We start from the raw sequence: 16,522 nt of genomic DNA on the forward strand, positions 1-16,522 counted from the left end.
ATTTGGTCCTTCATATGTAGTGCATCTGGAGACATACTGTATATTGTACGTTGTTGTATGCTTGCACCCTTACCCAAAATAGAGGTGAGTGTTTTTGCTGTGTTGGATGTGTGACTGCGTGTTGTCTATGTGAGTTTTTATTGTCCTAGACTTGGGTTTCCACTGCTCATTGAACTTCTGAAATTCATTGAAATAGTTTTCCAGAGATGGAAAGTGTGTGCACATGATTAATATCTGGAAATCAATCATTTTTTATATATAAATATAAAGAACTTGCTATGTCTTTATAAATCAGAATCAAGTCAATTTTATTTTTTCTGCCAAAGACGGATGTAGTAGTACAGAAATAGACAATGAAGTTCAGAATAGGGCTGCAACTAATGATTATTTTCATTATTGATTACTTTGTCAGTTATTTCCTTTATTCATTGATTGGTTGTATGGTCTTTAAAATGTCATAAAATGGTAAGAAAATGTTGATCAGTGTTTCCCAAATCCCAAGATGACGTCCTCAAATGTTATGTTTTGTCCACCACCCAAACATATTCAGTTTACTGTCAAAATATTCACATTTAAGAAGCTGGATTCAGAGAAGTGTGAATTTTTATTCCTCAAATTACTCAAACCGAATTAATCAGTTATCAAAATAGTTGATTAAATTCATAGTTGACCAAGCGATTAATCATTGCAGCTTTAGTTCAGAATAGACCTACATAGTTAAACAACAGTATGAACTCTCAGGGTGACAGAATCATGGATTGTACTCACATATAAAGACACATGGCTCCAGGAGGTCGTTGAGCAACTTACGGACTTGGAATCTGTCCAGTTTCGTGATAGGAAGTCATGGTCAAGTGATGGTGTTTTTCAGCAGGAGTCTTGTCTTCAGGCTACAGCATGTTCCAGCTTTGCGGGACCCCTTTCACTCTCAGAGCATCTCTGTCGGCCCAATCTGTTGCACCACTGAGCTGTGCAATGAAAGTTCAGCAGCAGGAGAGCCGTGCTGTCACCTCAGTGCCCTGCGTGGTTCTGGAGAGGCGGCGAGGTTGAGAGGGGAGAACAGAGCAGTACACGATGTGTAGCACACATGAGTTAAGCCATCAAATGTGCGGTGCAGATGGTGAAAGACTGTTAGATTGATGCTTTATTAAAGGGTAGACTCACATTAAAGTTTATCGTAATACAGTAATTAACTGCCCATATGCACATTAAAAATTAGTCTCTGTGATCGTTCCTGCAAAGAGATCCTGATTTTATTGTAATTGTAAGTGAACAAACTGTACAGCTGTCATATTATGCAGAGATGACTGCTAAAGTTTAGTTGAAGCTAATATTATGAGTTAAAAACAAAAATCCTCAAATGAGTTTCTTCCAAAGCTGAAGCCTTTTCAGTGCCAAATTCACACTTCGTGCTTCCGTGGACGGTGTTTTCTTGCTGAGCGACAGGAAAGGGACAGTAACACGAAGAACAAATTTGATACTACAAGGACTGCAACTTTGGAAGATATCCACTTTGTCCAACTCCTACTGCTGAAGCTTCATATTAGCTTTTGCTGAACTTCGGGATGCATTTTTTACACAGCTGAGGACTGTGGATTTTGTCCCTCATCACTTCAAATGAAAGTGCTTTAAAAGGGATCCTCTTTGTGTTTGGTTTGACCACAAGAAACACAGAAAAAAAAAACCTCTTTCAATGTACATTTGGCTTTGTGAGTATTGTTTTGGGACAGACTTGAAATATGAATCTATTCTTTGAAGCGTCAGACAGCGGAGAACAACAAGACACAGAGCCAGAGGGGAGCCCAGACATGTACTTAATGAATCTCCTTGAACGTTGTTAGAAAATTCTCTTTTGTGTCAGCATTTCTTTTGAGTTTTGCTCATTCATGCATTGACTTCCTGTTTTAAATTTGTTCTTGGGCCTCCAAACTAGGAGTAGACCAGTCATCAGATTATTGGAATTGTTGTTTTTTTTTGTCTGATTGCCAATAGATTAATTCAAAAATGTGCTTCTTTGGCTCTAACAGAGCTGCCTTTCTCTGTATGTAGTCACCACCCAGTGATCTCGCTCAATGTCCTGTCCACAACACTATCTGATTGATTAAACGTCACAAGAAATAGCCAGTCAACACTGATTAATCTGAATCTGCAAAGTAACTAGGACATAAAGTTATTGTATAAATGTAGTGGAGGAAAAATTGCAATTTTTGCCTCCAAAATGTTGCAGAAAAATGGAAATTCTTTACTTCAAATGTATATTGGTTCCAAATATCAGTTATCTGTATCAGTAACATCCCTGAAAAAAACATATCAATCAATCTCTTCCACAATTAGTGTCTTCATAAATTCAAGTAAGTCCGACTATCAGATTGCTGACAGCAGTTAAGGCAATTAAGATAAAACTTAATTGATCCCCAGGAGGGAAATTTAGCATTACAGCAGCACCAGAAACAGAGCGGAGACAACCTGACAGAAGGCCCAACAAACAGAAACAGTGGAGGAGAATGATTGTAACAAATAAATCAAGTCAGCATCGCCAGAGGTTTTCAAACTATGAAGGGAAATATGTGAAGCACAGAAACTGTATGATGTGAAAGAGACAGATAAATGCTTCTGCTCTAATAAACAATGGGAATGTAGTTATTGTTTGACTGACTGTTGGAGCAGCAATAGTAGCTGCATGACACATCGGTCATGGAGACAAGTAAGGTACTTTAAAACCTTGTAGCTCAATAGACACGCTCCTTTCCAGGGTCATAACCGACAAACATGATACATATATTGCTAGATTTGGTGTCCGATGTCCCGAAATCATGGAAAAAAAGATGTTCTTATGTCTCCAGAACTTGCCTGAGAATCATCTTGTTTTTAAATCTTCTTCAGTGTCAAAGTAATCCAGTGATAGTTGTCATTATATTCATGGGTACATTGCAAATAAGAACTCATAACTTATGTTGAAATAGCTAATAGCTGTTTCAACATACTTTTATTTACTTGAAACAAATGTAGGTTGAGAACAAAACAAAAAGTTGTAGCCCACAGCGAGCTAACTGCGGGTGGGTGCTAGAAGGTGTTGTGTTGTAGATAAAAACATGGAAATCATAAGCAGAAAATATAAAGGAGAGACCCTCTAACGCCTCAGCTCTCAAGGTAGCCAGATATTAAACATTGTAAGGGAGCTTCGCAGAGAGAGAGGCACAGTTGGCTCCTCCACAGAGATGGATTACATTTGGAGACTGAATTAGAAACCTCTGGAGTCGTTCTCTGTGCCATTTAGAAAAGAGTGAGACTGAACGATCCTGAGAGGTTTGACAAAACTGATTAAAGCATCTTAATTTGTGATACAGGCGTGTAAAAAAACGGATATAGTCTTGTTGTAGTATATGAGTGTCTCTGTCCATGGTGCTGAAATTAAACTGCCTGCTCGCTGTGCTTGTCTCCCTTCAGATCTCTCCCTTTTTCTCTGTATCCACCATAAAAATACTGATAGATATATTTTTTTAACGCGGAGGCTGAAGTGACATTAGTTTGGAGCGTTTGTCTCTGGCAGTTTCTCCTTTGCTACATCTTAATTACCCTTCTCTTCTTGACAATATCCACTCTTTTACTGGGATAAAGTGTGAATTTTCTCCTCGACTATAAAAGTTGGTTTTGGAAAGCTGTAGCTGGCTGCTGCTGCTGCTGCTAAAAGCTCTTCACAAATCAGGCAGAATTTGGAAAAGTGTCTTATGTCAGCTCAAAACGCTGTCTTTGAACATGAAAAGGGGTGTAATTTTCCACAAAATGCTCACACTTTGCCGTCATCACTCTGAGTGTTGAAATCCTTGAAATTTTTTACGAAATCACTGTATTCCTGAGACATACCACTTTCTTTCTTTCTTTCACTCTACTGTTGGCTTGCCCACTTTTGCTCTGTGTAAGCAGAATGTGAATCACAGAACTCTCTCACATGTCCGTTTATCATGTAAACGGTTATTGTTGCTCTGAGAGTCCTGCCACTTCAGGATGTTGTAAATGTGAATCATTGCTTTAATACCCCGTACTTGTTTACCTTCATTTTTTATGTGTGTGTGTGTAGTTGTCTAGTTAATATTCTATATGCAGTTTACTCTGGAGTGGTGCTGTGAGGCAGCAGTAGCCTGATGATGCTCGCCAGGGGATATACATTGTATGTATATGTATCTGTGTCATTGTACAATTACTATTTACTGCCTTACTTCATTTGGCCACATGCTAATGTATGTGTAGGTCAGTGATCTTAATTCTTTATTGGAGCTTTATTAGCTTCTGCAGAGTTGTGTTTAGTCTTCCTTGGCTCCTTATTAACAACCTCAAGTGCAAAATAAAATTGTTGCAGTATCAATAAATGGACTACTGCTTACTCTAAATCTGTGTATCTATGCACAAACAACAATAACCCATAATAAAAAAATAAATAAAAAATGCACAACTAAAATATAAATAAAAACAAACAAAAAGGTGCCAAATCTGCTATAACACAATTATATCCATGGTGGTTATACACGCCCGGATGTATTTACATTTTTCAGCCAGCTTTGCATCACTACAATGTTGGTGGTACATGCAACTGAATAATGGTAAATAACAACTGGTTGTATCTGTTATACCAACGTCAGATTGTACTATACACATTTTTGAAAGCCCTCATCCAGGGCCGTACGCAGGATTTTAGAAATACCAAGGTCCAAAATTTAAATTTGCTATGTAGTAGAGGGTATTAGAAATTTTGGGCCCCCTCTATGCTAGGGGCGTCCGGTGGCATGCCCCCCCGGAAGAAAAAATTGAAAAATTACCCCTTAAATGATGACCATCAAACCAGGGCTGTCAACATTTTTTCTTAGATTTAATACTTATTTCATATCATACATACATACAAAACGCGTTCGCCCCACCGCCTGTTATTGGTGAGTCGATTTTAGGAAGCTTTGTTTGAGTCTAACGTTACACCAGCCATGGTTCTGAAGTATTTACGGACATTTGGACCATCACAAAAGTCTAGCGTAAACTCTGCCAGTGGGTAGGCTAACCTGTAACATACAGCCATTTCGATTTTCATAGTTTATCAGTCTATGGTTGGGAGGGAGGACTTACAAACACTCTTTCCTATGCAAAGTCGAGAGTCGCTAACTGACTCTCTGATGTCTGTTCTTTCATTTTTTGGAGGCATTTCTTCATCAGAAGTCATTCAGAGACGTAATGACCCTTCTTTTTTAAGTTCCTTTCAAGCAACCAGGAAGAGTGCAGGCGGAAGTCTCTGGTGCACACGCTCCATGGACCCCACAACACGGAGGGGTCCATGGAGCGTGGGACTTATTCATAAGTCCAGCTTTTTGTGATTTCATGTGCCACTGAGCAGCTTTCATAGAACAGGGCTCCACCTCCAATGCTATATCCAGATTTTAATTGTTGGATTCATGGCAAAAACCTAGCACTGCCTAACTTGCAAGACATCACCCATCAGTGGGATTGTTTATTAGTCCCGTGCAGTGCATTCTGGTTGTTGTAGGTTTCCTACCTTTTGAGCACAAAGGCCCTTATTCTCTGTTTTCTCTGGACATGTAGCACCAATTTTGAAAATATTTGTGTCTTTCTACTGCATAGACAGCCCAGTTTCATGCAAGGGCCTTCTCTCCAGCAGTGAAATACTTCTTTAATGTGTATGCATGTCTGTACCCATGTGTAATTACAATTCACTACCTTACTCGGTTAGGCCACATACGTTTGTGTGTGCGTGTGTGTCCCTGACTGCTGTCATCGGGTGTGTTTTGCCCCTGACCTCTGACCCATGTAGCGGGGTGGCAGATGTCACAGCATGACATGAAGGAGACACTGGAGCTGGAGGCTCACGGTCAGCTCTCTCTGCTCCCTGCACCACCCCCTCCTCTCTCCCTCGTCAGATTTTTCTACACACATCCTCCTGTGGGTGGAGCTGGAGTTTTAGACTACAGGCGTAATGACTGGGCGTTTATAGCAGGATGAGAATAAAGTGACCTGAAGGACAACAAGGCTACAAAATACTGAAATCCTTCGAGGTTAAAAATGCTTCAGACAAGAACACTCCTACGTTACACAACAAACTATATCTATATCTATATGATATCATGCAGCCCATCCCTGTCTGTGCCCCCCCACTGTGTTTCAGTGATATCACCACCACCCTCCTCCTCCTCCTCCTCCTCCTCTGTCTCCCCTCTCCCATGTATATTTTATCTATCCAGACTCCCACATTAGAGACGACATCCATTATTGAATTACTCCCCTCAGCACTACTGTGCAACTGTCACCCCACGTCAGCTTTAACATTTGGTGGATTTGTTTCTAAAGAAAGGAGGAACACACACACACATGCATGCACACACACACACACGCACACAGAAATGACATCTCTCTTGGCCTGGCATTGCAGAGCAGCTCCTGTGATATCTCGGACAGACAGATGATGCCAGAGCTCATCCAATATGGCATTTTACTTAGCAAAGTGGAACTGTGTTTTTGTGTATCTCTGTTTGCATTTAAGAGGAAGAGGATGATGTAATTCTATATTTTTCTAACCCACAAAACCAATAGTGTGTTTGTCCATCTGTCAATACTTTCTTGCTTCCTACACAGTCTGTGGCTTTCCAGGCACATTCGTTCCTACTGGAGATGTGAATATTTTAAAACACATCGCAAATATATAGTTTCATTTTTTCAGTTTCATAAAGAAGCTGGGCACTCTAGCTTCTAACAAATATGAATTAAACGGGGCTAAATAGTGCTTTTCAGAGGCAGACTAATACACATTTGCAGAGTATATACAACAAAAGTATGGCGTCGGTGTGAACTGAAAATTAACTGAATGAAAGGTATAGTTTATTAAGACTAATAATTTATATTTTCTTATTTTCAACCAATCCAATGAAAAGTCAAAAAACAATAAATCTATCTGTGTAGCTTCAGCCTGACGTAGCTTTTAACTCCGTGCCTTTATTGTTTTCCCAAAAACTGTTAAAATCACTGAAACTAGTCACACCGTTGCACTGGGTGACATGTTCCTTTATTATGCCGAACATTGGGCACGGTGGATTATTCTGAGTTAATCCCGCGGACACCATCCTGCTGCTAATCTACAGTGATCAGGGATGTATTTTGTCTTTCTTTTAAAGCTTAAAGTGCCGGGTGAAGATCAGTAGAAGCTAGTGGACTTTGGGAAGTCAGAAAGCTTTGAGAAACAGACTAATGCACTCTTGGTTTTGGTCTTTTCTGGGGTTTTATTGATGATAACAAAAACATAAAATATTGCCTGGTTTATCCTTTAATAGCATCGAGGTCTGACGATATTAAATGTACGTAATCCAAAAAGCTCCCACACTGGCGAGCTCACTTGTTTTTTGGGTTTCACATTCTCGTCTGTCATCTCCTCCAATATGATTTTGCACGGCAGTAGTAGCCACACACTGTAGTAGTAGCTAGCCTTCCATTTCATGGCAAGTGGCAACCAGCTTTAAGATGCCTCACCAGCACCGATTATGACAAAGCGAGAACGGAAAGAAACACAAATTATTTAAGTAGCTGTATTTGCATTATTAACATGTCAATAATTAATGTTTAAATATCACGGTTGATTGTGACAAACCTAATACAAAGCAATACAGACAGAATATTTGAAACATGAAATACATTAAATTAAAACAGCGATGAGCAGCTTTAGCAACAATACAAAAACACAGAGTGGCACAACACATATACGATAATTATTCAGCTGTAACATCCACCAAACCCCGAAGAATAACACACTCTAACGTGTGAAAACCAACTCACAGTGCCCTTCTCTTTCTCCCTCCCTCCCTCCGTCCCTCCTCTCCTCTCCTCTGTCCTGTCATTCACATTAGTCTTCACTTCACTGCTCCCTCATGTCTCCACCTCTGATTGGCTTCCCACTCTCTCTTTTTTACCACATGTTGTTTCTCTCTCTCTCATATACAGCACATACCTGCATCGACCTCCCTCCCCTTTCCCTTTTTTCTTCTCTTTTCCCTCTCTGCCTCTCTCTCTCGCTCTCTCTGCCCCCCTCCCCCCTCGCTCTGTCGCTCCACACTTCCTGGCTTGGCACGATACCCTTGAGAGCAGCCCCACAATCCTCTCCCCTTCTGAGAGGGATGCTCGGCAGCCTGTTCCCCTCTCTCCAGCTCTCTTCCTCTCCCTCTGTCTTTAATTCTCTTGTTCCCTCCGTCTGTGACATGGCTGACATTTCCAAATCTTTCTGATCATTTTGTCTCTCTCTTGCACACACGCATACTCACGTGTGCAGAGTCACGGCAAGACGTCGGTGAGTGTGCGTGCATGTGTTGAACTGGCCAGAGGAGGCTGACATGCCGGCGAGGAGCGTAATTGCTGTCTCTTGACTGCCTCTGAGCGTGTGTGTGTTTATTTCTGTGTGTGTGTGTGGAGGCTCAGCTGCTCTCATGTTCATCTGCCAACACAGCCTCGGCTGCTAGCAACATGTTTCGACGCACAAAAAGGTAAATGGCAACAATCTGTGTCTCTGTGCAGTCTTTGTGACCAGTGTGGTGCCCTGCTGTTGGTGGTGTGTGTTGAGTTGTGGGAGGAGGTTGTTGTGTTTTTCCATGATGTTTCCGATGTCCCTGCCAGCTTTCATGCCGTCTCACAGTTGTCTCCCTGTCTCCATTTAGCTCCAGCAATATGGTGTGTGTGTGTGTGTGTGTGTGTGTTTGTGTGTGTGTGATCATCTGTGTGTGTATTTGATGTCTTTACGTGCATGTGTGTGTATATGTAATGTGATTTTGTGCATACAGTTAGTTTTTCCATCTGATAAGTATATCCCTGCAGGGATTTTAAAGTACATTGAGGATTGATCATTTGTTTTCTTGTGTGTGTGTGTGTGTGTGTGTGTGTGTGTGTGTGTGTGTGTGTGTGTCACATCCATAGACTTGCTGGATTTGAATTCATTTATATCCTACTTGAGCTTGATTGTAGTGATGCACATGTGCACAAGGATTTAGTCCGCTTTAGATTATGGCTGGTGATGTCTCACTCTGTCACACACATGTACACACATGCATACACACACTGGAAGGTATGTGTGCGCTTGGCCGGCAGCCTGTGTGCCAGAGATAGCATTATGAAGTGAAGGCATTATTGTCAGTGTCCAGGGAGTGTAGCAGAGAGCCAACAGTGGACAGTGCTGTCTGCCTGGCACTCGCTCTTCTTCTCCCTTCCTCCTCACCTCTTTCTCTCTCATCCACCTTTTCTCTCGCCTTTATTTCCTGTCCCTACTGTCATCCGTTTGTCCTCCATCTTTTCCTCTCCTCTCTCACATTCTCTTTGTGGCTGTTTTACTCAATTCTTCCGTGTGACTCGACTCATTCCCCTCTTTTCCCAACCCAGTCGCCAGAAAAAATGTTGGCAATGCACGCTGGACACTTCATGTTTGATATGATAACACTTGTTTCTTTATGTTGCTTGCTAATCTTTATGCTCAATTTACAGTTTTATGGTGTAACAATGCTCTGCTTCTGGTCCTGTTAGGTTTAGGCACAAAAACCACTTGTCTTAACGTCTCGGCAAGAAAATCCAGTGGTTTCATGCTCACAAATGTTGAAACACCGTCTCGAACAGGGGTTGTGCTTCGCAGACGAAATTTTTATGACGTCTCGTTAAAACCTGATTTTAGGCTACAAATTGTCACAGCATCTAGTTAAAACCACTTGATTTTCAGCTACAAATCACCCTGTCATCTCATCCAAAATATCTGGGTTCATTGCCTAAATCATGGCTGGAATAAATCGTAATATCTCACCAAAAATATCCAGCGGTTTCATGCTGACAAATGTTGACACGCCATCTCAGACAGCAGTCACTTGCCTGACAGCCATCTGGCCTAGCTGTCAGGGCAACCACCAATCTTCTCCTCCTCCTGACATCAAAGTCAGCTCATACACAGTAATCTGAACATGATATGACATGTACTGTAGAATTGTTTATATGAAACGTACAAATTAAACGTATCCATTGTTTGCAGAAACGTATAATGGCAACATTTTATTCTGGCGACCTCATTGACCTCTCCTCTCCTCTCCTCTCCTCTCCTCTCCTCTCCTCTCCTCTCCTCTCCTCTCCTCTCCTCTCCTCTCCTCTCCTCTCCTCTCCTTAACTCCCCCCTGCGGTGCTTCATTTTAGCCGTCTTCATCTCATCTGATCACTGGGGGATTAGTCTGAGTCTTCATCGTTGCTCCCACTGTGCAGGAAATGAACAGCAGGATATTCTGTACATATGAACAAGAATTAAGCCTCCCTCACTCTGACTGTCAGCCACCATGCAGAGTGTGTGTGTGTTTATAAGAGAGGACAAGTGTGTGTATGAGTATGTTTGCTGAAGGTTGTGTTTGCTTATCAGGCTGTATGTGTGTGTTTGCTGTGGGTTTGTAAGAGCCAAGCATGTTTACAGTTTGTTGTCCCACATGTGAATTTTCTTCATGGGTGTTTATCAGCAGCGTGACATAAGATTACACTCGACTTGTGTAGAGGTCAGCGCGTTGTCATTACTGGTGGGACTCTAACTAAAGGTTATTTTCGCTATTGATTAATTAGCCTATTATCACTAGAAGTGACTACGAGGAACTTCTAAGTGTTTATGAAACAGTCTTGTGATTCCTCTGATGATTATAAATGACCTGTACCAGCAAACGAGACCATCAGCAAAAAGACTGCTATTTTTATATAGTTTATTTATATTAATTATTAATGCCTGTGCTCGGGTCCGATCACATATATCACATATAAAATCACATATAAATATATAATAGATAATTGGTCCATCCCAAAGAAGGTTATAATGCTGTGAGACAGGTGTTGATTCAACTTTATGATCATTTTTTGTGGTGCTGTTGAACTGTGTTGCATCATACAGAAAGGTCTTTGTGGTATTTAGTCTACGCTCACTGATATAAATGTGGTGGACAAAAACAATATTCATAGACACTTTGTATAATCCAACACAGTTCACACTACAACCTCCAAAAATGATCATTCAGTTGAGTCAACACCTCTCTAGAACAACTTTAACAGTAACTGAACATTAAAACCTTCGTTAAAGGAAGATTTGTTAAAGGACTGTTGGATTGGACTGCATCAGTGTGAGCTATGTGTACCTAATTAACTAGCAACTGAGCGTGTTTCATTCCATCTCTCAAAATAAGGTGTTTAAAAAAGTATTATTTGTTGCTGTTGATGCCGAAATTCAAGTATTGTATCAGCAGTAGCATGGAAAAGTTTCAAACAATCCGAAGGCCTAATTAAGAGTTATAAATATCATGAATTCTCCCCGATATTTCTCTCATTTTACTTTTTAATTACCATGCTTCCTATCTCTCTCTGTTGTGTGTGTGTATGTTTGCATTGTTTCATTTGTGCATGTTGTGTTTTCCTGGCCGGCTGTGGCAATTAAGAGAGATAATGCTTTGTGCCCACTCCCGAACAGATTGAGCCGAAGGAAGACAGTAAAATTAAGTGATTTAAGAGAGAGAGCAGGAGGCACGAGACAGAAAGCAGCACAGCTACAGGAAGAAGAGAGCGGGGTAGGATGAAAGGCTGAGCCTGAGGTAGTGTCTCAGCCTACATTTTAAGAGTAGCCCACCGGGGTTAACCGGGCCCATGACGATATACTCTCAGCCTCTCAGTCTGTTCGTCTACTTCCTTCCTTCTCACTTGTTTTTCAAACTGGAAGGTAAACTCCTCTCTGTTGTTGTTTTGGCTTTTGAGATCATGAAAGGGAGACGGAGAAACAGAGCGGGAGCAGTGAGGGACTAAAGCTGGATGACGAACGAGAGAATGAAGTTTTTCTTGCCAAGAACATGAGAATGCATGTTTATCCCACTCACACACAGTATATAGAGTATTATCCCACTCATACATATTGTTCAGTGTGCATGATGCAGAAAATCCCACTCATGAACAACACACAGGACATTTCATCCCACAATAACAGCCTGGTGTTAACAAAGGCATATGAATAACACGCAAATGTATTAAAGGGAAAATTTAAGATATTTGTAACGTGTTGCAGAGGTGAAGTTAGCATGTTTACCAGCTAGCCCCGGCCTGTCCTGTCTCCGAACACCACTTTGTACCTCAAGAGGCAATAGTCCAATAGCCCCTATAGTTTCAGTTGGGAGATGTAAAGGTGGTGAGTTTGCTGCTTAGTTTAGTAAAAATAAAAACAAATAAACTAAAAAAAATGTAGAGAATGTGAAGACTTTTTTGGAGGCTCTCAGTGTGTTGTCCAGCTGTGTTCACTGAAATCCAGTTGAGCTGAGCCCTGTCGCCCATAGTGACTCCCCCTGTGATCCAAGGTCCCGTCCACATAAACTGTAGCGCGACCGGCTAGAGTTCCTAGCGGCTAGTTTGGCACGTAATAATTGATTTAGCACAGCTGCTCCGTTGCTGTTAGTGGTGCTGGCTCAGGCATGTGTGAGCTGACCAATCAGAGGAGACTGGGTATTTGGGGGGGGGGGGGGCTTAAAGAGACAGGGGCTAAAACAGAAGGGAATACAGTGTTGCAGCGCTCGACAGTGTGAGAAAACTCAAGTTTTTTTGAGCATTAATGCATGTAAACCTATTCTAGTAGTAACCCAACACAAAAATATGAACCTGAAAATGAGAAGAATATGTCTCCTTTAGTATTTATTTTTCACATGTGAAGCAAAGAAAAATGTGTACTAAAGTAGTACTATCATAAAAACACTGTTTTCCATTTGATGTATTTGGCCTGTATGCTCTCTTTCTTTGACTCATGGCGTGACAAATTACACTTAGACTGAACCGAATATAAAAAAACAGCTCTCACCTTGCTATAGCAGTTTCATTTTGCACACATGTACCATCTGTTGAGGTTGCTGTCATGTGTATGACAGGTAATGCAGGCTATTTTAAGCTTCAGTGCAGCATACATTATATGATGATGGACCTGATAGCTCATAAGTACTGTAGGTGCTGCAATTATCTACCCTGGCATCAACAAATGAACCATAGTTACATTGAAGCACACACTCAGTGGTGTTATGGCTTTTAGAGGTTACTAAGCGAAAGGGCCTTCTCAGATATTTTTGTCTGCACATTTTTCATACATGAGGTTAAAAACAGGAACATGCTTAGCATGAGCACCAGATGTTGTAGGTTCATGTGATATTTGAGCAGTCGCATTGCTCGGCTGGTCTTTTTTAATGAAGTGAAAGATGGTATAGAAATTGAAAACTCCTCTCTATGCTCTGCTCGTGTTGTTTGTACCATGACAGCACCATCTGTTCCTGGCTGGTGTTCAGGCTGGCCTTAACCAAAACACACAGACTGTTGGTGGTTTATCTTTGATATTGCAATGACATGATAACATAACATCTCATATACAGCCGCGAGCTGGGAGACAACCTGGCAACATGCTCTGCATGTGAATGAAATTCAGCCTCCTGAAAGAACTCTTTCCAGATAAATATAAATCTGCTTAGAGCTGATAGTTAAGCTGTGCATTTAGGCTCTTTTAATTAATGTTATGGAAAATCAGCATTATTAATTTATAAAGTCACTGTCTAACTATTAATCTGATAGGATAATATGACTCATCGTTGACCTATATTGCTAATGTGAGCATAAAGAATTTGTCCACTGTTTTTTTAATATTGATTCCTAACATACAGAATAATTGAATTGTGTACTACTTGTGTTTAAGAAGAGCCCTGTGCACATTTTTTTTAAATAATAAAAGCTCTGTGAATGTTGAGGCGACATCTGCATACATTGTTTTGTAAAAATAGTTTATGTTAATGTTTGGTGATCATTCAGGTTGATTACAGCCGCCTTATGCCTTAGCCATGCACAGGTTGTTGTACGTGTGTAAACTCAGAAGTTGTGACCTTTATATTTAAAAAAGGACATTATTTTGATTTTTTTCTACCAGTGTTGTATTTGACTACTGGATGATGTAGCATTCATTCAGCATTAACCTCCAGAATGCAGTAAGCTGGTTAATCAAGTAATTGAACAGAAATTAAAGTCATTTTCATTAGCAGAAATTTGCAATTACAAAAACTACTCAACAGATTTCCATGAAACTCGGATGGAGGAGGTGTCTCGGCCCAGAATAACTTTTGTTGCGGTTCTGGGTAAGGGGACGGATCCAGACATTTTTTAATAAAAAAATATTGTAACCACTTCCCGTTTGTTTCTCAACAAACCACCAGAAAAATACATGATTGTTTATTGTAGATAATGTCATCAAAAGTTTATCCCATAATTCTTTCTGAAAATGTTACTGGACGTAGCACCTGTGTTATTGGTAACTTGACCACGGAAGAGAACGTGTTGCTTTCATGGATATTTGAGGCCAAACACGACAGTGACATGGTGGACTGGCGGGTCTATTTGGTGTGATACTGCATTGTCTGTCCTTCGTGTCACGATTGTGTTAAGTTCTCATAGAACTTTAAATCAAAGAATTTACTTCATGCAAACCACAAAGAAAAACTCATCTGGTCAGGAAATGCCAAAGCTGTTCATTTACAATTGAACCATTTATCTGTTCCTCGAAGCTCGTTTAAATCCATTAGCATCATAACTTCAAGTCTAGTAGTATTACGCCAGACATTTTATTAAGTTAAGCATCATACTGCCATCTCTATTATAACTCTCTTCTAAGAGATAGAAGCTGTGGGCTTGCTTGGTTGTGAATCCTTATGCATCAGCCATAATCAGATTGAGCCTTTTTTAATGTCTATTAGACATGCTGCGAGGCTCTCCACTCATGCAAATGAGTGCTTCTCACTGAAGGAAGTGTTGGCTGTGGATCATTGGCTTTGAATAAGGTCACGTTGGGAACAGAATGAAATATCCTGATTGTGGCGATTCAGAGCGTCTCTCAGGTCTTCACATACAGTAGCTGCAGAGAGTTGAGATGATAACAACCACACAGACAGACAAACGCAAGGTGGAGAGGCAGATGCAGACAAACAGGAAACCAGCAGACGAGAGACCGATAGTGACACATGAAGAAAAGATCCAGATAGGTCTTTGCACTGCCACAACTTCCTGCTGCATCACTCTGCCTGAGGATACACTTTCACACTTTTAGAAGACATGTGACAACACCTCCGGCTGGAGGGAAGTGACTAAAATAGATGTCTGGATGTTTATTGTGTCCTGTTGTGTTGTATTTATGTCCTGTGCCCCGACTGTGGTGTGTTTCAAACCACTAAATCTTTGGACACATTGATATTGACTGCAAGTCAGATTTTTTGATCATCTTTGATCACAACCAGGGAGCTTATCTGGGCTCAACCTCTGTTGTTTATTCTGAAACATGTGTAAAATGACTCTGATTTGGTGAAATGTCATATCTTTTATCATCAAACCTGGTTTACCTTTACGGCGAAAGATGAGACCAAAACCAGATAATCAAACCAGAGCATATTCCAGGCTGTACTCACACAAATAAGAGAAAAAACTGTGACAAAATAATCTTAACCTGACCTGGTACAACATGCTCCCAATGTACAAAGTCTTTGTTCTTGCTGCAGCGGCCTGGATTTGATTCCAACCTGAGGCCTTTGCTGCACATCACCCCCCCTCACTCCCCCAACTGTCTCTTCCTGTCAAATAAAGCCAAAAAAAGAAATAACAAAAAAATCAGGGTCCACTTTCTTACTTTTATTAGGCTTTCAATGTCATCACCTCATTTAAGTGTTGAACATCAGTCACTTGAAATGGTGGAAGATGGAGATCTCTGTCTCGTTTCAAAGATGGTCTTTGGGCGTGTGATGACACCTGAGCCAGTACCACTAACTGACGAAGCTCAGAAAAAGCTAGTTCAGTAATTGGACTTTGACATGAGATTATTTTTTTCTAAAAAAAATAATAGGTGAACATTAGGCTCATTCGCATCCTTGCTGAGAATTAAATGAGAAGATGCCACTGTCATGTTTATCCAAGTATGAAACCAGGGGCGCCCATAAGCTAAGTTGGTAGAGCGGACGTCCCATGTGCAGAGGCTTTGTCTTCGCTGCAGCGGCCCAGGGTTCGAGTCCGACCTGAGGCCCTTTGCTGCATGTCTTTGCTGCTGCGTATTTTGAACTATAGATAGAGCCCCCCAGCTGCCACTCCCTGACTACAGTCTTTATGCTAAGCTAGGCTAATCACCTCCGGGCTCTGCACTTGTAATATCAACTCAAGCCAAAGTGTTAAGAGGGACCAAGCAGCACAGATGAGATGACTTAGTGGGATGTCAATTGTAGCTGAGCTCCTCTTCATGTGAGTTTATTTAACAGCTCCAGGCACTGACAGACTTGTTTTTTATTAGTCTGCTATAAAATCATCTAACCAGGTGAGACAGTTAGGCACTAGTTTAGCCAGAAATCCATCTGACTGTCAGCCAGCGTTTTCATCATCCACTCTGTTGCTCAGTAATTTAGGTAGTCAACTGACTTGTCTGCCAATTCAATCATACAACAAGCTGACT

The 16,522-nt window shown here is 40.9% G+C and overlaps 1 protein-coding gene across 1 annotated transcript in view; it reads left to right on the top strand.

The window, feature by feature from the left end:
* LOC140996064 (microtubule-associated serine/threonine-protein kinase 1-like) overlaps positions 1-16,522 on the top strand; it is a 70,742-nt gene that overhangs the window by 10,108 nt on the left and 44,112 nt on the right. The window lies entirely within an intron of this gene.

The sequence above is a fragment of the Pagrus major genome, chromosome 1 (genome assembly GCF_040436345.1).
Source record: "Pagrus major chromosome 1, Pma_NU_1.0".
NCBI classification, from domain to species: Eukaryota; Metazoa; Chordata; class Actinopteri; order Spariformes; family Sparidae; genus Pagrus; species Pagrus major.